The sequence below is a fragment of the Ursus americanus genome, chromosome 19 (genome assembly GCF_024610735.1).
Source record: "Ursus americanus isolate L20-20 chromosome 19, mUrsAme1.1.p, whole genome shotgun sequence".
NCBI lineage: Eukaryota > Metazoa > Chordata > Mammalia > Carnivora > Ursidae > Ursus > Ursus americanus.
This window is the reverse complement of record NC_142145.1, coordinates 38,477,596-38,501,345: the sequence shown is the minus strand read 5'-3', so window position 1 is coordinate 38,501,345 and position 23,750 is coordinate 38,477,596. Positions and strand designations below refer to the sequence as shown.

The 23,750-nt window shown below is 39.1% G+C and overlaps 1 protein-coding gene and 1 pseudogene across 2 annotated transcripts in view; one reads left to right on the top strand and one right to left on the bottom strand.

The window, feature by feature from the left end:
• Positions 1-23,750, bottom strand: part of GAREM1 (GRB2 associated regulator of MAPK1 subtype 1) — a 196,520-nt gene that overhangs the window by 132,227 nt on the left and 40,543 nt on the right. The gene's annotated exons all lie outside the window — the stretch shown is intronic.
• On the top strand, positions 4,441-4,850 carry LOC123782097 (large ribosomal subunit protein eL30 pseudogene; annotated as a pseudogene).

Sequence of the window (23,750 nt, the reverse complement as noted above, 5' to 3'; positions counted from 1 at the left end):
CCAGGGTAATACACCCAGCTGGTATCAATTAAGTATCACTGATGATTATTTGACATGGTCATTTTTCATTCTTGAGTCTTGTGCTCCAATTGACACATTGAGCTATCAGATGAAATTAAAGGTTTTGTTCCTCTTTTTTTTTTTTTTTTTTGGTCTTCTATTTTGCAATGAAGAATAGGGGCAATTCTATTTTCTCAAACCTCTTTTTGTATTTAAACCTTTTTAAAAAACCAGGTTATTATTTCTAGCTAACAGGAAGCTCTTCATCAAGAATGACTGCTGACTTGTAGCAGTTTTGTTATGATTCACCTTCAGCTAGAAGGTGGCAGAAATTACTAGATGTCGACCAATATCTCACTCGCTCCTTGTCCTCAATCACAGTCCCCTTGTGTTAGCTGAGCACACGGCTGCCCAGAATACAGAGCACTGTTCCCACCTTCACTATTCCTTCCCTCAAGTGGGTATCACAGTGTAACTAAGTTATGGCCAACAGGATATAGTAGAAATCCTATGTGTCACTTCCAAGATTAACTTTTTATTTATTTATTTATTTTATTTAAAGATTTTATTTATTCATTTGACAGAGAGAGACAGCCAGCGAGAGAGGGAACACAAGCAGGAGGAGTGGGAGAGGAAGAAGCAGGCTTCCAGAGGAGGAGCCTGATGCGGGGCTTGATCCCAGGACCCCGGGATCATGCCCTGAGGCAAAGGCAGACGTTTAATGCCTGAGCCACCCAGGCGCCCCCAAGATTTACTTTTTAAAAACATCTTTCATATGCCAGAAAATTCACTGATTGAAATGTACAATTCAATAGTGTTAGTATAGTCACAGAGTTGTGCAAACACTACAGTCTCATTATGGAACATTTCTATCACCCCAAAGAAACCTCATACCCATTAACAGTCCTCACCCTACTTCTCACCCCAGCCGGAGGGAACCACTAACCTATTCTCTGTATCGATAAATTTGCCCATTTTGGACACTTCATATAAATGGATTATAAAATACGTGACCTTTTGTGTCTAGCTTCTTAGCATAATGTGTTCAAGGTTTATCTATGTTGTAGTGTGGATCACCACTTCATTCCTTTTTGGCCAAATAATACTTGAGTGTACGAATATACCATGTTTTATTTACCCATTCATCAGAGGATGGACATTTCGACTGTTTCCAGTTTTAGGAGCTCTAGCATGCTGCTGATATGGACATGTGTGTACAAGTTTTTCTGTGGACATATGTTTTCATTTCTCTTAGAAATATACCTAGGAGTGGACCTGTTAGGTCACATGGTAATTCTACATTTAACTTTTTGAGAACTCCCAGACTCTTTCCACATTGGCTGCACCATTTTACATTTCCACCAGCAATGAACAAGGGTTCTAATTTTTCCACATCCTCTCCAACACTTGTTATTATCCATCTTTTTAATTATAGTTATCTTAATGGGTGTGAAGTGTGCCCCACTGTGGTTTTGATTTGTATTTACCAAAAGATGAGTGATGTTGAGCCTCTTTTCATGTGCTTACTGGCCATTCCTATACCTTCTTTGGAGCAATGTTTATTCACATCCTTTGCCCAGTTAAATTTGGTTGTCTTTATTGTTGAGTTGTAAGAGTTTTCTGTAGATTTTGAATCACAAGTTCCTTATCAGGTATATGATTTGCAAACATTTTCTCTCATTACAGGGACTGTCCTTTCACTTTCTTGATAGTGTCCTTTGAGCCACAAAATTTTTAACTTTTGAAGTCAAATTTGTTTTTTCTTTTGTCATTTGTGTTTTTGGTGTTATATGTGAAAATTGTTGCCTAACCAGTGTCACGAAGATTTATGTCTACATTTTACAGTTTTTAGTTCTTACATTTAGGTTTGTGACCCACTTTGAGTTAATTTTTGTGCGTGCTGTGAGTAGGGGTCCAGCTTCATTCCTTTCATGTGGATATCCAGTTGTCTGAGCACCAGTCGAACTGTCTTGCCTCTTTATCAAAAATCAATTGACCATAGGGGCGCCTGGGTGGCACAGCAGTTAAGCATCTGCCTTCAGCTCAGGGCGTGGTCCCGGCGTTATGGGATCGAGCCCCACATCAGGCTCCTCCGCTATGAGCCTGCTTCTTCCTCTCCCACTCCCCCTGATTGTGTTCCCTCTCTCGCTGGCTGTCTCTTATCTGTCAAATAAATAAATAAAATCTTAAAAAAAAAAATCAATTGACCATAAGTTGTAAGGGTTTATTTCAAATGCAAGGGTTTATTTCATCTTAAATGTATGGATATTTCTATCCTTATGCCAGTACCACAAATGTCTTAATTACTGTAGCTTTGAAATAAGTTTTGAAATTGGGAATGTGAGTTTTCCAATTTTGTACTTCAAGACTGTTATGGGTTTTCTGGGTCCCCTGCATTTCCATACGAGCTCTATGGATCAGCTTGTCAATTTCTGTCCCCCCAAAAGCAAGCCAGGATATCTCAATAGTAACTGTGTTCAACCTATATGTCAATTTGGGGAGGACTGTCATCTTAACAATATTAACTCTTCTGATCTATGAACATGGAATGTCTTTGCATTTATTTAGATCTTTACTTCAATGAGGTTTTGTGGTTTTCAGTGTGCAAGGCTTGCACTTCTTTTGTTAAATTTATTCTTAAACATTTTATTCTTTTTGATGGTATTACAAATGGAACTGTCTTTAAATTTCATTTTTGGAGTGTTCATTGCTAGCGTAGAGAAGCATAACAGATTTCTTATATTGATCTTTCATAACCTGAAATTTTACTGAACTGGTTCATTAGTTTAATGATTTTGGGTTTTGTTTTTTGGTTTTTTTTGTAGATTGCTTAGGGTTTTCTCTATACAAGTTCATGTCATCTGCAAATAGAAATAGTTTTACTACCCCTCCAGTCTGGATGCCATATTTGTTTGTGTTTATTTGTTTTTCTTGCCCTAATGCCCCTTGGTAGAGTGTCCAGCACAACGCTGAACACAAGTGGCAACAAAGATGTATGTTTGAAGAGGATGTGCCCTTCTTTTCCATCTTTATTCTTTCTGATAGATGGAATGTGGATGTGACTATTAGAACTGGAATGGCAGTGACCATCTTGGACTTTGAGGCGAACTTAGGACCAAAACTGAGTCCATGACATAGCAACAACTGAAAAGAAACCTGGTCTCTGCCACCTTGGGCAACATGCCAACCTGTGGTTTTTGTTTTTGGGTCTCTGTGACTTCAAGCCAAACTCAAGGCTAACGTGATACAGGAATATTAGAATAAAGTAAGAATTGTGGTGCCTGCATTATTTAATCAAAATATATGAACTAGGTTTAAAAAAAAAAGAATTTTTGATTTTTTAAAAAAACCAATAGTATTAAAGGTGCCTATGTAAGGAAGTACTGTCTAAGACTGGCTCCTGGTTTTAAAATTTGAACAATGTCTGGTATCTATTTTTTTTTTTTTACTTCAAAATAATGCCACAGAATTTAGAGGAATACCATACCTCAATATTATGCTTCTGATAATTTCTTTCAAGCTTCCAAACTAGTCTGTGATTGTAGAGGCTATTTACCAACCCAAGTTTACTTCATAAAGACCAGAATATTACTCAAAAGTCACTAAAAACATTATCACACATTTAACAGAACTCTTCATTTGTATCTAATTACAGATAGGAGCTACATGTTGGCTCACATTTGAATGGTTAAATTAACACATATGATGAGCTCTGGCTCTAAATTATTTAAGAAACCAAATCAGGCTCATGGTTCTAGATGGGGTGACATCAAGTATCCCTAATGCAGAGAGAAAAATAATGTTTTTAGATTAATGGCCAAAGAACATTATGAGGAATACAGATGAAACAACTTTCCTAGAATTTACCATCAGTAGGAGAATTAATGTCAGCATCAAGTACCTCAGTGATATCACGTGGAGGGTACCATGGAAAGCTCGTCACTCCACAGCCTGCCAGTTATGCATCCGTTTGACCATTACTAAGAATAAAGATCCAGGAACTAACTCTCAACTCTTCGCCTTGCATCTCACTTTGGCTATGAACTACAGCACAGAAACTCTACTATCCATGCTTCGTAGCTGCGTGTATTCTGAAAATGTGTAAGAATGTAAAAGAAAGCAACTTAATTCTTTGAAGCAGAATCTATAATAATATGCCAACTCAATCAGGGAGGTTTTCTTTCCTTTGAAGCCTCCAGGATATTTTTATTTTTGGAAAATATTCTGATTAAGTTAAAACAAATATGTGCTGTCATAGCACGTTGACTAATCTAAAACTGGTCTCCAGTTCCTTTACTGACTGAAAGTATCAAAAGTTGAGAAAGATGAGACAAATGCCAAGGAAGTCCTTAAATCCCCACAGCAGCTCTTTCCTCTCTCGCTCCCGGCCATCCTGGCAGCTGCTCTCGGTTGGCGCCGTCCTGAACCGAAGGCAGGAAGATGGTGGCCACAAGGAAGAGGAAAAATTCGCTGGAGTCGATCAACTCTAGGCTCCAGCACGTTACAAAAAGTGGAAAGTACGTGCTGGGATACAAACAGACTCTGAAAATGATCAGACATGGCAAAGTGAAAACTGGTCATCCTCGCCAGCAACTAACGGAGCAGCCTTTAGGAAATCTGAAATACAATACTACACCATGTTGGCCAAAACTGATGGCCATCACTACAGTGGCAATAATACTGAACTGGGCGCAGCATAGGGGAAATACTACAGAGTATGCACACCGGCTATCGTTGATCCAGGTGATTCTGTTACCAGTAGAAACATGCCAGAACAGACTGGTGAGAAGAAAATCACACAAAATGTTCCTTTAATAAAACGGGCCAGAGATTGTTTTAAAAATAAATGAATAAACAAATCCCCATAGCACCTATCTTCACCTGAGTGCTATGCATGGAACAACTAGGAATCTTCTTGTCTCCCCAACTAGATCATGTTTGCATTCCAGAGGACTGCTGGGCATAGACCAGGTGTATAATAAATGCTTTATGAATGAACAACCTTTGGGAGAAATTGGTGAGCATTCACATCAAACACGTCTAAGTAAAAATCAAGCACTCAGAACTTAGTTAATATTTTTTTTTAAAGATTTTATTTATTTATTTGACAGAGATAGAAACAGCCAGCGAGAGAGGGAACACAAGCAGGGGGAGCAGGAGAGGAAGAAGCAGGCTCATAGCGGAGGAGCCTGATGTGGGGCTCAATCCCATAACGCCGGGATCACGCCCTGAGCCGAAGGCAGACGCTTAACCGCTATGCCACCCAGGCGCCCCCTAGAACTTAGTTAACATTTAAACACTTCAAGGAAAGAATATTTAGAAAAGGCTATTTTTTCTGTATCTCCTATTGATCTCTTCCTACCCTAAACAAACATCCAGAAATCCACATTGTCTAAGATCCCTTCTTTAGATGAATACTCTATTCAAAGGCCCAAAGACTGTAGTCTTGGGTTCTAAGCATGTGAAAGAATTGTATTTTTACGTTTTATGGTTTACTGTGAAATTCCAACAAGAAAAAAAGGAATTAGAGTTTAGTTTAGATGAAATACTAAGTGGTAATGTCGTCAAAGAACTTCACAGTGAAATCTAAGCACAAAGGAATGCATGAAACAAAAGAGAAAGATGTTTAAAATAAGAGAGAGGGAGAGATTAGGGATATATTATTACCTCTTTTCAAATGAACCCCTGGACAAAAGACTCCTTTGTCAACAGATTGACCAGGAATAATAGATCCCTGCTGTATGAAACAGAAGTATGCCTACTTAAGTCAAATCTGAAATGTTATGCTCTGAAATAGTGAACTGAACCTAACATTTAAAAGATAAGAATACTATGTCAAGTGATTTTTGGAAAAACAGGTGAGCAATTGCAGTATCAGTATTTCTACGAACATTTAAAATGTACGAAATCTAGCATGGTACCTGGCGAATACCACGGAATCACATTTCTGGCAGGTGAGGAAGGGGACTCAGATTTACATCGGAAAGCTGACACAGGAAAATCACTCTTTGGCAATCCATAAAGGACAGTAATAGACGTTCCTCTCTCAATGAGTCTGACACATTCAGTGTGTCCTCTGGTGTTGGGCAGTGAATGTAAGATGATGGATTTGGTCGGTGTGAGGTATGCAGTTATCACATGTGAGGAGATATACACACCAAATAAGGCCCTCAGAGACCGGGAGCGACTTCGAACCAGAGAAGCAGGCAGGCCTTGTCTCAGGCTCTTCCCAGACATCAAGCTACCTGAGAGAGGACAAAGGGCAAATCACCAGGCACATTTCCAGGCTGTCCCCATCCCTGGCCCCACGCTCTCTGTTTCCACTTCTTTAAATGAATATATAATAACTCCATAAGTTAGGTGGGAGGCAGTGTGAAATCTCAGAAAAAAACTACCGTTTGGAGCCAGATTTAGGTAATTGTGGTTCTAATATTTATTAACTGTATGACCACGAGCAAATTACTTAATTTCTTTGAGCCGGGATGTTCTCACATTTACAATGATAGTAATAACACTGTAAGTAAGTTGAAATGATTGAATGAGAATAAATACAAAGAACTCAGGATAGTAGTATCCTCTAGATAAAAGGCTCATGAAAAATAGGGCTTCGGTTTTATTTTCTCCAATGAGAAAACACTCTATAATGTGCAATGATTTGCACTTTACGCTTCACTTCTACTTCAATAAAATAAAGGGGTGATATTCACCAGGTATAAACATTATGTTAAAGCCAACAATGTTATTTCAAGAGGATAAATTGAGCCACAGGTCAACTTATGGGATTTTCATTGTCATTTTTTTTTTTTTAAGATTTTATTTATTTATGTGACAGAGAGACAGCCAGCGAGAGAGGGAACACAAGCAGGGGGAGTGGGAGAGGAAGAAGCAGACTCCCAGCGGAGGAGCCCGATGTGGGACTTGATCCCGAAACGCTGGAATCACACCCTGAGCCGAAGGCAGACGCTTAACGACTGCGCTACCCAGGCGCCCCTTCATTGTCATTTTTCGTTTCAAATTTGATCTAGATCCCCTTGGACTTTATTAGGTGACAAAACAAACATAAAATACTAAAGAATCAAATTTAAAAATGATTCACTGCCATCGAAGTCACAACCCAGAAGATATATTCTTAAGAAAAATATTTGAATTATGCATTTGACCATTTTTAGAATTTTCTCATACTATGTAGATTTCCAAAAATCCTGCATTAGCCTTAAAAACCAAACAAGCTTTTGAAAAAAAGAAACAAAGACTCACACATATGCCACTGCTGAAAACCTCATGTTTCTAGTACCAACACACAAAAAGAGTAAATTTTAATATTCTCTGTACACATAAAAGACGGTTAGTAAGAAAAATGCAAACACCAAATAACACCTGAGTTTTTAATTTTTCCAGGTAGGTTGCCCTGAAGGCAAAAGAGCCAGACAACACTTTGCCTCTATAACTTCAAAATACATACAATAAAAAAAAACTTCAATATGCAAGAACATTATATACTAAAATACTAGAAATAAAGACTTAAGAAAAATCAGATCACTAAATTTTATAGACAGGTCTATAGAGATACAGTAGGCCTAAAAGAAATGCAAAGATGTGTGATAAGTAAGGTGCAACTTCTCAAAATAGAACTGGAAAACAAAATAAAAAACCATCTGTTCTTTCCAAAAATCTAAAAAAACCCAAAACCCAAAACACCAGTAGTTTATAGATACTGACCGGAAGATATCATCATCAATTAAATTGGTACTGTGGTTACTTATATCCCCTAACCAACTATATTGCTTACAGATAAATTATTAATACAATTTTCCAAGGCAAAATGTAACAAAGAAAACCACCCTGACATTGAATCCTCTGTATACAGGGCCACCTCCTGAATGCATAATCTGAGACATGGAATATTAATTGCCTTGAGCAGAGGCAAGATATAGTTGCAAGAGTTCTCAAGTGTATTATGTGTACATACATTTTTTAAAATAAAAAGTCAATTTTACTGGACCAAAATTACATTGGCAATTATAGATAAAAGCTCTATATTTGCAAAGGTTAAATTAGGTTAAATTTAAATGACATTTTAAAAGTTTTCACACACATTGACAAATAAAGGCTAGCACAGCCAGCCTCAATAAATGTGGGGCGGGCTCCCCTGACCAGGGTCCGATAGTGAGTCATTATAAGAAAGTAATCAAATGACTCGAAGTACTCTAAGCTTGCCCAGATAAACTGATAATTAGAATCTATTTAAGCATATATAAAGATATTAGATTTTTCTCAGACAAGGGCAAACCTAATTAAAGAAGTTTACCTGAACAATGTGCATACATTAAAAACGAATATAAAAAGCTTGCTACTCCATCCTCTTCTCCCTTCCAGATCTAAGAAATAAAGAAATCATTTTACAAATTATTCAGTGGACCATCCTGTATCCAGGATGTTATTTCATTACTTAATAAAAAGAGAGAATATTTCCTTCCATTTCAATATGCTTTTTTCTAGATCCAAGAGAAATACTAGGTAGAGGGTCCAAATAAAACCGAGGAGACAGGGTGCCCGGGTGGCTCAGTTGGTTAAGTGTCTGACTTTGGCTCAATTCATGATCCCAGGGTCCTGGGATCCAGCCCCGCTTCATTTTCCCTGCTCAGCGGGGAGCCTGCCTCTCCCTCTCCCTCTGCTCCCCTTCTCCTGCTCTCTCTCTCCCTCACTCTCTCCATCTCAAATAAATAAATAACACCAAAAAAAAAAAAAAAAAACCCACAGAAAACAAAAAAACCCCAACGAGATGAAAATAGAACAATCTTGTACATAAAATGTCCTCTTTTTTCCTTGAAGTGAGACAGTCACATTGAGATACTTTCTTCTTGGCATGCTTACAGATTTCACTAGCGGGACTTCAAGGTCCACAATCCCTCAACTGTTCCTTGTTGCTGGGTGCTCTGAACACCTACCAGCACAACCCGCACATCTCTTCCTGTTCTCAGTCCCCATCCTACCTCTGCTATGGGATAGCCACATACCATTCTTCTGCTTGTTTTCTACCTGTGAAATGGGAACAGCAGACCCAGTCCAATGGATAACATGAGAAACATCTACAGTATGATATAACATCACCAAGAATTAAATCACGAAAGTGATAAAGGAACTGAAACTAAGCATGACACTTTAACAATATTAACATGGAGAAATTAAGGCCTTCCCTACCTACCCCCACAGGATGAAACCTATACCAAGAATCATAATAAGATAGAACCAATAAGACTGGGCTCACTGTTTTATTTTATTTTATTTAAGATTTATTTACTGATTTTAGAGAGAGTGAGTGCACGTGCGCATGGCGGGAGGAGGGGCAGAGGGAGAAGGAGAGAAGCAGACTTCCTGCTGAGCATGGACCCCCCCCCCCAATGTGGGGCTTGATCCCACAACCCTGAGATCATGACCTAAGCCGAAACCAAGAGTCAGATGCTTAACCAACTGTGCCACCCAGGTGCCCCTAGACTCAGGGTGTTAAATGAGAAGAGGAGAAAAGAAATTGGAATCTCCTTGGTTCAATGCAATAGTGGCTATTAGGGCAACAAATGGAAAACATACCACTGCAAGCTTGAGAGATGCTAACACTGCAACTCTGAAGACCAATGATCAGCATTAGTAGAGAGAAATGGAGCAAGGGACAGTGTATTAGTTTTCTATTGCTATATAACAAATTACTACAAACTTAGCAGCTTAAAAATAGTGCAGAAATCTGGCACGCATGGCTGGGTCCTCTGTTCAGGCTGAAATCAAGCTGTTGGCTGTCCAGGTTCTCATCTAGAGCTCGGGGTCCTCATCTAAGCTCACTCATGTTGTTGGTAGAATTCAGTTGCAGTGGTAAAACTGAAGTCGTTTTCTTGCTGGCTGTTGACTGGAGACTGACCTCAATTCCTAAAGGGCGCAGCAGTCCTTGCCTGGTGGCCCACTGCTTTTCTGAGCAATGGAGTACCTGTCTCACCTTGAATCCCTCTCCTGCTTTGAATATCTTTGACCTCGCTCCTGTAACTGGCCAGAGAAAAATGTTTTGAAGGGTTTGTCTGATTAGGTTGGGTTCACCAAGGGTAATCTCTCTATCTTAAAGTTAACTGATTGGGGACCTTAATTACATCTGCAATTTGCCCCGTGCCATGTAATATGACATAGTCTGGTATAACACCAGGTCATGGAGATCAAGGGGAAGAATCCTGTCTACCACAGAAGGTAAGACACAAAAGAAGCCAGTTATTCCAGTAGAGAGCAGATACAGAATTCAAGTCAAGAGTATCATGGGTAGACTTTGTGTTTAAACAGTAACTTCCAAAGAGATTTTTGTGGCTAAAAGCAATCAAAATCAACTTATACTTTGAGATATTAGGATATGAAAGCAGTCATTACCTTGACCAAGGTGAGTGGAAGGGCCAAAGAAGAGTATGATTCTGCTTTATTTTTAACATCTCAAGGCCGAAAGAATATAGTTCACTTAGACTTGAGGTAAGTAGAAACTTACAATCAGATAAATTTCATTGAAAAAGGAATGTAGCAAAAACTTACTAGTCTATACTTAAGAATAGAATTTTAAGTAATTTCCAACAATTTCACCAGGATTTTTAAAGTTGACTGAATATAATTGTCAGAGCTTTAAATTGTTTCCAAATTATTACTCTATATACGAGGCTTAGGTTTCAATCCTTCTTTGCTATGTTCCTTTAATTGTATTTTTAAACCCTAGATTAGAGGGGGAAATAAGAGAGGGAGTTCTTTTTTCTGAAAAGGAAGTGCTTGCCACTGACATGAGAGGAGACACGTACGGCTGTTGAAACTCCCGGGCTCTCCCCCTCCTGGGATGATGCATCCTACCACCGGTGGGCCCTGGCTCCTGCTCACTCCTCTGCTCTTTGGATTCCATGTTCCTGATCCCGTCACCTTGGCTGGGATTAAACCCACAAACTCACTCATCCATTCAAAGGACCAGCAGGAAGCCACACACTCGTGGAAAAAGGTTTGCAAAGAACATCTTTATTTTAATTGTAAAGATGGAATCCAAAGCTGGATGCAAGAGAGCTGCTAGATTTTAATCAGCCTGGTTTCATAAACATGAATGTTATGTGCTGTGGAGCTGTCTTCATTACAGACAATCTGGCAGCCCTGGGGTTCCTTAAACTCTTCCCACTCATGCTGACGCAAGAGTTCCCTCCCCAGCATTTGTGCTGCATGTGCCTATGCAGAGATAAAGGAAGGGCATGAAGTTCTACCCAGTCCTTCAGAGAGAGGGCGAGTAGGACTAGTTTGTCCTGATACCAACTGTACTTAGAGTTCCACATCACCGTCAGGCACAGACCCATGCTGAATACTGACCCTTGAACAACATGGGTTTGAACTGTGCAGGTCCCATGTATGGGGATTCTTTACAGTACTGTATATGTATTTTCCCTAGGATTTTCTTAATAACATTTGCTTTTCTTTAGGTTACTTTATTACCAAGGATCAATCATCAATGACTCTTGTCCCCTCGTCACCTACATCTAACTCCTCACCACATCGTCGAGATGCTTTTTGATTCAGAGGCAACAGAATGCAGTAACTCCAAGTGTGGGCTCTAGACATAGACAGCCTTAGCTCACATTCCCCAACTGCCACTTACTGGCTGTGTAACTCACCAAGTTATTTAACGTCTCTGTGCGTTAGTTCTTTCATCTGTAAAATGCAGACAATATACTAGGGCCTACTTCACAGGGCTGTTGTGAGGATTAAATGAATTAGTAACTATCAAGAACTTACACCAGACATCTGGTTTACTCAGTAAATCTCAGCGAATGCTATTGTCGTCATTACTGGAACTCATCCTCTCTCAGCTCCATCCCCTTCTCCATCTACATCCCTTCTGCTCTTGGTTTAACATTCGCTCCCACAGCCTTCAGGAGGAATATTGTGAGAGTCTCTGTCAAGATTCTGAGCCCTCTCATCTAGCTTCCATTTTGCTGCCATGAGAGTCTTCCAAAAGCAAATCTGCTGTCATTATTACTCTGCGTGGAAACCTTCAGTGGTTCCTCACTGCTTAGAGAAAAAAACCCAAACTCCATGGGATACAGTACGAAATCCTTCCTGAGCTTCCGCAGCAATTACACTGGGAAAGTCTGAGGTCTGGAAGGGCCACAGAAGGGCCTACAGATGAAGAACGGCACAATCCCATGTGCCGTCTATCTTGGGTCTCCATGGTTTTTCCTCACACTTATCTTGTTGCCTAGAATGCCCTTCCCCCACAATGTGCAAACCAGAAATTTCAGACTCTAACATTGCCTCCTCTGCCATCTTTGTAAGAGATCCACTTTTTCTCACTTTCTTAAAACGTCTCCTTAGTGCCTAGGATAGTCTCAAGTCCATACAAGACTTGCCCCAAGCTTGCTAAGATTACCTCTCCAGCGTGTCATCCTCCTCTAAAATGTGACACAAACAGAACCACCAGAGATTCTCTGCAGAAGTCTCCTTAAGGCTTCTCCAGGCCTCCTTTTACCTAAAATGGGTCTACGATCCTTTCTGGTAAGACCCCTTTCTTGGTGAAGTCTTGGCTGGTGCATCTCTTCTATTTTCCACTCCACAGATGCTGCTGTTTCTTTTACTCTCTTGGCACTCAGTACACATCTTTCCTAGGGTCCTTCTTTTTAAAAAAAAATATTTTATTTATTTATTTTGAGAGAGAGAGAGAGAGAGAGCACAAATGGGGGGAGGGGCAAAGGGAGAAGCAAACTCTCTGCTGAGCAGGGAGCCCGATGTGGGGCTCGATCCCAGGACCTGTGGATCATGACCTGAGCTGAAGGCAGATGCTTAACCGACGGAGCCACCCAGGTGCCCCAGGATCCTTCTAATTACACTGACATTTCATATTTGTGTGTCTGCCTTCCTGCTAAGCTGGGAGCTCAAGGTCTTGGCAACCCGAGTACTTAATACTGCTGCTCAATTTACATTTGCTGAATGAACCCCTGTGTAACTGGCATTCTGTTGTCATTTTCCACTCTTCAAATTCAGGATGAGTGCTCTCACCATGTGACACTATTTCTTACAGAACAGAATTTGATATACGAAAAGTCTTCTCAGAGTCACCACAAAGGGATTCTGTTGCTACATTACCCAAAATTCAAAGTTCATCAATTCCTGGCATAGACTGTTCGGAGAGACGTAATGCAAAAATGTAGGCTAATCATGTGAGGCAAATAAATTTTTTAAAACAACAATTCTGAATGGAAAAGTAATAATTAAATTTGGAATCAGAGAATTTTAGAACTAGAAAAGAGTCTGGAGAACCTAATGGCCAACTGCCTTCACTTTCTAATTGAGGAAATGTACATAAGATCCCCAGTCAGTTGGTGGAGACTAGCAGCCCACTTGGTCTTCAACCATGCTACCCCACTATGCCCAATGTAAAGGAAAACCACACTGCCTATTTCACAAATGTAGATTTCACACAAGCACGTATGTAATTCACCTACACTGTATTTCAGTGTAGTTTTAAAGCAAAGCCAGCTTAGATGAACTCTGTGAAACAACAGAAAGACAGAGAACTGGTCTTGAAGTCTGAAAACAGAGTCTGAATCCTGGCACACTAGCTGTGTGATCCTATTTAATGCACAATAACCTTGAAGGTGGTTTTCATACTGAAATGCAAAGAACGGTTCCTGTTTTATAAATTGTTGTGAGGATGAAATGAGAACATTGATGAATCATTCTGTGAATCATAAATGCCACACAATTGCCATACATTAATAACATGAAAGGTAAGGTATTAGTTTACACGGCATCTTTTTTTTTTTTAGCATTGAAAACTCATCACTACTTAATGACTGTTTATCCTTATACCTTAGATCCTTCTCTCTCTCTCTTTTTTTTACCCTGGCACTAGCTCCTAAGGAAGGAAAAGAAAGGAAAAGCAGGTGTTACCTGAATATGCAAAAATTCAAGTTTTTCCCTAGGCTCTACTGCCAGTGACAAAATGTAAGTATCTCTTTAAAATAAGGTCACAAGTGGGGCACCTGGGTGGCTCAGTAGGTTGAGCACTTGACTTTGGCTCAGGTCGTGATCTCGGGGTCCTAGGATTGGGCCCTCAGACAGGCTCCATGCTCAGCGGGGAGTCTGCTTGTCCTTCTGCCCCTTCCCCTGCGCATGTGCACACCCTCTCTCTCCCTCTCTCTCTAATAAATAAAATCTTTAAAAAAATAATAAATAAAATAAAATAAGGTCACAAGTATATAATCAGCCTAAACTGTGTAACACAAATTGCTGTTTATCCATATATTCATACAAACTATAGGTCTCACACAAGCTTGATGTCAGTGAAGACTAGATAGACTCTTCAAGGCTTCAATGCAAGGGGCACTGGGGAATGAATCATCTAATCCCGATCTTTTCTCTTTTTTTTTGACAGAATTTTTTTAAGACTTTATTTATCTATTTGAGAGACAGAGAGAGAGACAGAGAGAGAGAGCATGAGCAGAGGAGAGGGGGAGAGGGAGAAGCAGACTCCCTGCTGAACAGGGAGCCTAATTCAGGGCTTGATTCCAGGACGCCGAGATCGACCTGAGCCAAAGGCAGACACTTAACTGAGCCACCCAAGCACTCCTAAACCCAACCTTTAAAGCATATTTAAGTGAAAAGCCTAACAAGAAAAAAAAAATCACAAATTAAACTATTTTACATTTCAACACATGTTAATGATTTCATAGGTTGAAACTGACTATAGATGTGTATTTATAAGTAGAACATTTGAATGTCCCACGGTAGTACTCTCATATGCTAAAATCTATAAGAAATTAAACTTGAGATAAATACTTAGCTTGTGACACTGAAATATAAATAGAAGTACTATAAAAAATTTTGACAGTTATTTTTCCCCTCCAACATTAAATCTCACTGACCTTTATTATATTTGTCTATGCGTAGATATGTAAACCTATAAACAGTATAATTTCCACTTGGGATTCCATTTTTAGGGAAAAAACCATAGTTACTGAAGATCATAAACTAAGAAACTAAGATTATAAACTAAGATAAGATACTAGGATAAGATCAAAGTCAAATTCAAGAAAAGGAAATAATTGTGACTGTGTCCCATGTTACAAATCAGTACTGCATGAATTTGGTTAATATAAATCAAATGACCAGGGCCTGATACATTTCAAACCAACAAGGCAAAAAATTGGATTCTGAAATAGCGTCAACTATATCAAGATGTGGTATATATTTGGAACCAGATAACATCATTTTCTCTCCGTATACATATTCATATGTAATTGAATAAAATTTTAAAAATAAAGTTTTAAACATTGGCTTTATACTGCTATCAAGTTACATATAAATAGAACTTGTAAACATCAGATGTTTTATCCACTTTCCTTTGTGAAACATCCTTATAACATTCCCTTAATTCAGCATGTTGTCAAATAGTACTTATTAAGCACTATTCTCAGCAAATGAAACAGAACAGTCCCTTGTTCTGTGTTGTAATTTGGCACAGACAACGTCCACACAGGCCAGCCTTCCAAAGAGTATATCAGAACTGTTCTAAAGAAAGATCACAACAGTACGGCCCAAGAAAAAGGCACTTAAAATTCTGTACCAGTCCCAATTTAGTGTTTGTGATTGAGTGATGTGTCAACCAAATGATCACTGGGCTCCTCCCTCCCACTATTTTTACCCCACTGGGTTGGTATACGTTAATTAGTTACCACTTACTTACATATTCCACTATAAATGTGCTTAGGAATTTCAAGCTATTTTGCTTTTAAACTCTACCAACTCAGCAGCTCCTACCTTTTGAAAAAAGAACCTTTCCCATATTTCGTGATAGGAAACATAGTTACTTAACCAATTTCCTCTATTGTGGCACAAAATTTTATTTGGAGACTTTTCCCATTAACAACTGTGAAAATCTCCCTAAGAAAAGAATTTCTACTTTTAAGTGGAATTTTCTTCTGTCGGAGGTGATGGTGATTCCAAGTACGCTGATTAAACACTGTGGGGAAAAATCTGCCTCCGTAGTCTGCTAATTGCTCAGAGCTAAGAGTGTCTTTCAGTGGGTATAAGAATTCATTTTGTGTTCCGTACTACCTTATAATTTGAAGAAAGAAGGGAGTTGAGGAAGCAAAAGAGAGAGACTAACATCCATGAAAGAACCAAGAAATACAACAGAACACCACATAAAGTGCTACCTGTAGGGCTGAGATTTTAAATCTATAGATGTTCAGTGAAGGCATGTAGCCGACCTCACAGGGACATAACGCAGCCAGCCGAGGACCCAGGGCTGTCCCGTCAAAGATGTGTGGAACAGCTAGTGTGACCACAGATTTCACGCCTCGCTCTCCCCTCTGCAAGAAGTACTTCTTTTTATCTAACCGAAGTCTCTGTGAACCATTTCCCTTCAGTTCTTAGTGAGAAAGGAAACAACCGCTCAGCACCCTCCTCATGACAACCCTTCACATATTTGAAGACAGTTATTAAGTGGCCTCTTGAACTTCTCTTCAAACTAAAGATTCACAACTCCTTTACCCCTTCCTCATGGGCCTCATTTTTTTTTTTTTTAATAATCCTTTGGTTGCTTGCATTACTCTTCTCTGGATCCTTTCCAGCTCTCTTTCTTTAATCTAGAGTCCAAAAGAGAAAATAAAATGTTCTACCAATGGCCTGGCCAACAAGAGACAAAGCAGGATTATTCTGCTATTCTTAAAAATTGTTAAAAAAAAAAAAAGTATTCTTTTATTGATATTAAAATGCGAGTCCCAGGGTCTAAGGTAAAATACACACGTGACAGCAATTCTCACTTCAACCTATAGTTTGTTCTCTCAGCTTCTTCCTTCCACTTCATGTATGTGAGTTTGAGTCTAAATGCATTACCACCAGTTTCTCTATTTTATAGGAATTTATCTTTTAATTCTTAGAGCGTTCACAATTTAATCAATTCAATCAATTCCGTATTACCTGAATAGGCTATGGATGTTGCCACTTACTCCATCAGTTCACTCCTCAGTCTGTATTACCCTCACTGCCCCAATTGCCCACGACAGCTCCCGAGAGCTCCAAGTTTTGGAGAGCCATATACACCTGCCTCTGTAACGCAACAAAGTAGACACCAAATACAGTAGGATGGGAGCTTTTCATGGGTGAAGTTATATTTTGCAAGAAACACACCATTTACCAAAAAATTAATAGTAATTATCATGTTGTGAGCAATGATTATTTCTAGGAACTGTGTTAAGTAGCTCTAGAAGCTCTTTTCTCTGAAGAAAACTATAGCTCAAATAGGTGAAATACTTAGCCCAAGGTCACCTTGTCCATAAATGACAGAACTGGAGAAGCAATGGTGCCTGCAGTTGGATGTGGGAATCGAGACATCAGTCTCAACTGGTGACGATGGTGTTATATGTAAGGCAGCGGTGGTGTGGGTGTAACACCACTACCGTCAGAAGAAGACACACAAAAGCTGAGAGAAGCAACATGCTTACCACCCACAAGCACACATGAAAATCTCTACTCCAAAGGACTGTATTATTATCTTCTGTCATGTTGCAAAAATTAAAGTCAGGCATATGGAGGTAAGTGATACTCCGCATTTAAATTAAGCATGTAACCTTACAGAAAAGCTGGCATTCAACTCAGACAACTAAACTGACTCACAAATATTTCCGGTTTTCCTTCCAACCATAAAAAATGTGACCTTTCAAAAATGCCACATCATTTACTGATACATTAAAGCTATATTTCCTAACTTTGAAAGTTAAATTTCTTAGGTCTTAAAAAAAAAAAATCCAACACACAACAGCATAGGGAAAGAGAAGGAACGGAATTCAGTACAATTTAAGGAAAATTATATGGAAGAATAGGACTATATGTGGAGGGGAGGTGTATTATAGAGAACTCTAAAAATGGTGATGGATTCTGTAAGAGGAAATCATCCCTTTAAAACATATAATACCACTTGGGGCGCCTGGATGGCACAGGCGGTTGAGCGCCCGACTCTTGGCTTCGGCTCAGGTCATGATCTCAGGGTCGTAGGATCAAGTCCCACATCGAGCTCCGTGCTCAGCACAGAGTCTGCTTAGGATTCTCTCTCCCTCTCCCTCTGCCCCTAGCCCCTGCACACACACTCTTTCTCTATCTCGCAAGTAAATAGATAAATAAATAATAAAAAATCTAATACCATTAGAAATGCAGTGATCTTTGAGATAGAGAGCAGTCACCAGGAGGAAAACTGTTAGAACAGTATGACAGCTTGTGAATGAAAATGGTTAAAAAATTATTATATTTGCAAGTTTGATAAATTTTGTATCATTCCTAAAGGCCACACACCATTAGAGGCTTTAATTATAATAAGCTGGCAAACTTAAACACGGTTTTATAAGAGATCACGTTGGGGGGTTGTCTAGTTTAAGCTATCATAATTAAATGTCACTCTTCCTACATAGGGGAAGAACTCCAGATGGCAACATGTGGACTCCATGCCCAACTTCCTAGATGTAGCTGATTGGCTCAAGGGTAGACACATCGACCCAAGATGAGCCATTTTCCATCTTTTCAGTTCAGTCCTTTGCTCTATTCTTGCCCTTGGATCCCATGAGACTTTTGTATTCTTTTCTGATCAAGCAGCTTGAACTTGTTTTTATCATTTGCAAAGCCCTGGCAAAAGTTTCCATTTTCAAAAGCATTTATACGATGAATTTTGTCTCTTTGGGTACTGCCCTTCCCCCGCCCCCTCCCCTGAAAAAAAAAACTCTCAAAAAATGAAGACTGCAATGATCACTTCCTTTTATTAGAGGGGAAAAACAGGGCAAGGTCAAGCTTGGGGATTTCGAATCCAGTGCCCATATTACCACTTACGATCTCCATGAAAGAATAAAGAGAAACACTCCAGTTCAAATTTGTATTCACCATTAAGCTTTATGTACATCAGTAACAATCAAGTTAATTAAAACTCTATATCATTCTACACTAGCTATTAGAAATTTATTCCTCTCGGACCTCCCCAGTAATATTCTAAATCATTTCGTGACTTCGACACCAATGACCTACCACCTAGGATTGTTTCTATCATGAGAACCATCATATACATAAGAACTTCAGCATTCTGGTTAATAATGTTCACCACCCCCCAGAATCACTGTTAGCAGCACTCGATAACCAAGTCTAAGCCTTTCTTCCCAAGAAAACAAATCCTTTCATCAAAGGGAGCTGTAGTCACCTCAAAGCGAGAGGCTGCTTGCCATTCTGAATTCTGGTCCTGCCATGATATGTTTGAACCTCACAACACAGCACTGTCAAATTCTAAAAGTGATTTCAAGCTGTAAAGATAGGATGTTGAGAGAAGCCAGAGAGCGCTTCAGCTCGCCAGCTGTGTTTCCGGGCTGGGTTCTTGATAACATTTTAATCTATGCTGATAAAGGACACATTACATCTTTAATGAAAAGCACTGATCCAACCAGAGGTCAACTTTAATTCTAAACGAACAGCCTTTTCAGTTCATCTTTTCCTAAAGAAGAACATTCTTTAATTTTTATTGCTGTTGGCCTGGAGTATGCATGTAAAAAAGCAAGGAAAAAAAACAGATAAATATTTGGCCACTTTCTGCACATAAGGATTGGTTAACATACTCAAAAAAGACCCAGAATCATGGTTTGTCATGGACAAGCCAGTAACATCAAACTGTGGAACACAATATAGCAAGAATTTTGTTTCAGACACCATGTCACAGTATATCTTCATTTGAACTCTGAAACACAATGGATGTCACATGAATTTTTAAAAAGCCCGGGCCTCTCCTGTTGGCAAAAACATTATAGTCAAATGTCGTGGCATAATCACCAATCAAGTCCTAGAATACTGTTTACATACCAGTACTACAGTACTGCCATCAGAATGGACAACAGTTACTGCTGAGGGAGGTCAAAAGTCAGAGGAGGGTGGTAGCTGGAAGAAACAATTCAGAGAGAAGTACAACTTTGCATGCCCTCACACTGAGCAAACAGATCAAAGACAGTTATGTTAGAGGGAGCTGGTGTTTCACGGTGTCTTAAAGACGTGAAATCCAACCTTTAAAATGTTTTCTTACCAAATGAATCTGACTGTATCACAAATGAATGGTGTACATAAATACACTGAAGGGATGGAGGGAGCTCACCCTAGTAGCTCTGGAGACTGTGTTTTTGAGTTGGAATTGTAATGTTAAATTAAAAACAACCTATACACAAATATTGTACTATAACTGCAAAATTTGTTTCTTATAGGAGTGTGGGTTCAAAAACTCCTCTATTTCTCTCTCTCTCTCTCACTCTACACACACACACACACACACACACACACACACACACACACACAGACGGGTTGAACAAGAAAGCAAATATATTGAAAGCAAGCGGGACAGACAGCCTGTCTGGGACTCTAAGAAGAACCACGGCCTTCCTAGATTCTTTCAAGATTCCAGATAAGATAGAGTAAGAAACGCCACTCTGTCTCTCCACTGAATGCAATTACAAACCCTGGACAGAATGCATAAAGCAGGATTCTGAGGACTTTGAAAAATAAGTGATTAACAGGCAGATTGGAGAAGGGGACAAGAACGTGGCATAGCAAAACACCAGAGGCTTCACGAAGACCAATGGTAGTGGCCGTGGGGGCTAGAGCAGGGCAGGTCCCTGAAACTCGGAGGAGGGGAATCCTCACTGACCAAATTAGTGGTGGTCCCAAGACAATGGGCAAATCATGGGCAAATCATGTTGCTTTTTCGTTTCTCCATCTTCTTGCAACATGGCCCTGGACAAAGATGCAATCCTGAGAAGTGCAGGGCAGACAGGAAAAACTAGAGCTTGCACTTTTTGGCTAGAGGACTGGGAAGAGTACACCAAGGAGCCAGAATGTGGCAGTGGCATGACAGAGAGAAGGGAACTCAAGAGAGCAATCCCATAAGTCGTAAAGAACTTGTGGGCTCACCTCCAAGCTGCGCGTGATCTGAATTTCAGCAAACTACCAACGCCTTGAGAAATGAACTACACACTGGCTGAGGGGTGGGGCAAAAGAGGTCAGGTCCAATGATCACAGCAAAGGCAGTGAAAACTGAACTGGCATTGGAACCACAGCCCATAAAAGCAGGTTGAAACCTGTAACCTGAATCTAACCTGTTGAATGCCTGCTAACACAGAGCAAAACAAAACTCACTTTTCTGCTTAAAATTTAAACAAGACCCTGAATTTCTCAATAGAACATTCAACATGTCCAGATTAAAACCAAAATTATTTGGCATACAAAAAAACAGGAAAATGTCAACTTGCAAGGGAGAAGAAAGTGACCTAAATATTAGAATTATGAGATAAAGACGTTAAAGCAGCTGTTAAAACTATAGTTTAAGAATAACTGTGAACACTCATGAAATAAATAGATAAAAAGTCTCTGCCTTTCCCCTCAAAAAAATATAAAGGAGCAAATGGAAACCTTGGAACTGAAAAACCCAGTAACTAAAATATAATATTAACTGATAGTTCTATTGCAGAATGGAGATGACAAAGGAAAAATCCAGTGAGCTTGTAGATAAATCAAAAGAAATTATCTAACAGAAAAGGAAAAACAGATTGAAAAAAAAAAGAACACCTTCTTCTTACCCTAGTGTCTAATAATTTATGGGACAATACCAAAATGTCTCAGAATTTGTGTCATCAGAGTTTCAGAAGGGAGAAGAGCATGGTGCTGAAAAAATGTCCCAATAATGGCTGAAAACTTGAAAAAAACTTGTAGATACAAATTTGCAGATTCCAAAATCTCAGCACACAGAATAAGCTCAAAGAAATCCTTGTCCAAACACACACTGCTGAACACTGAAGACAAAGGCAGACATCCCGAAAGCAGACCATTTATAATGACACACTATTTAAAAAAACAGTGGCTGAAATGATTACTGACTTTTCGTCAGAAATCATGGAGACCAGAAAGAAGTTAGAGCAACATTTTTCTTTCAAGTCCTGAAAAAAAAGAATTGTCACCCAGTGAATTTTAAAACATCCAGTGAAAATACTCTTTACAAATAAAGATGAAATGAAACCATTCTCAGAGAAAGAAGAACTAAGAGAAAATTTGTTGCCAGCAGATTTATTCTACAAAAAATGGTAAATAAAGTCCTTCGAACAGAAGGGAAATGGTACCAGAAGTAAACGTGCAACATCGGAAGGAAGAAGAGCAACAAAAATGGTAAATATCTGGATAATTATACTATTGTTCTACTCTTAATTTCTACAAGATATGTATGATGGTTAAATAATAAAAATTATATCAATGTTTTGAAATTTTCAGTGTATCTGGGCTGCTACTATATGCAATGATTAGAAGGGTAATTAAAAAGCAGAGTGAAAAAAAAAAAAGCAGAGTGAGGAGAGCCTGGGTGGCTCAGTTCGTTAAGCATCTTGAGCTCAGGTCATGATCCAGTGTCCTGGGATCAAGCCCCATGTCCAGCACTCTGCTTAGCAGGGAGACTGCTTCTTCCTCTCCCTCTGTGTGCCACCCCCTTTGCTTGTGCTCTCTCTGTCAAATAAAATAAATAAAATCTTTAAAAATAAATAAATAAAAAGCAGAGTGAGATAGGGGCATCTGGGTGGCTCAGGTGGTTAAGCATATGACTCCTGATTTCAGCTCAGGTCATGATCTCAGGTTCCTGAGACTGAGCCCCACCTTGGGCTCCACAATGAACAGGGAGCATGCTTAAGATTCTCTCTCTCCCACTCTCTCTGCCCCTCGCCCCATGCATGCACACACTCTCTCTCTCATTCTCTCCCTTAAAAAAAATAAAAAATTTAAAAAAATTGGAGATAAACACAAAGCAATCAGAAGGAAGAAAATATGAACAGAAATTTTTAAAATGTTAAAGAGAGGTAGGAAACGAGAGCAGAAATCAATGGAATTAAAAGCAGAAAAACGGGAGGGGGGAATCAATCAAACCTAAACCTAGTTCTCTGAAAAGATCAATAAAATTGATAAATCTTTAACCAGACTGACTAGAAAAGAGAGACAAAAATTATCAGTGGCAGAAAAGAGGAGGCCATCAATAAGAACTAGCAGTCATGAAAAGGAAAAAGCAACACTTAAGAACAATTCTACACATGTAAAATCAACAATTTAGATAAAATGGACTAATTTCTCAAAAATCACAATTTACCAAAACACTGAAGGAAAAAAAAAGATAACTTGATTAATCTTCTGTTAAGGAAATCAAATTTGTATTTAGAAAAACCTCTCCAAAAAATAAATCCCAAAACCTGGATAGCTTCATTGGCAAATTCTACCAAACATTTAATGAAGACATAATACCAATTCTATAATCCCTTTAAGAAAACATAAGAGAAAGCATACTTCCTAACTCATTCTGTGGGGCCAGAATTACCATGATACCAGAACCAGACAAAGATAGTACAGGAAAAGAGAATTACACCAATATCCTTCATCAACCTACAATTAAAAATCCTCAATAAAATATTACATTAATAGAAATACACCACTTCTAACTGGAGTTTATGCTGGGAATTCACGACTACTTTAATATTTGAAGTCAACTAATGTAATCAGCACATGAATAGACTGTACAAAAAACCCCCAAAAAAACCACCCACACAGGATCATTTCAATTGATACAGAAAAAACATTTCACAAGATTCAACACTCATTCATGATAAAGACTTCCAGCAAACTAACCTGATAAAGGGCATCTCTAAAGAAAATCCAGAGTT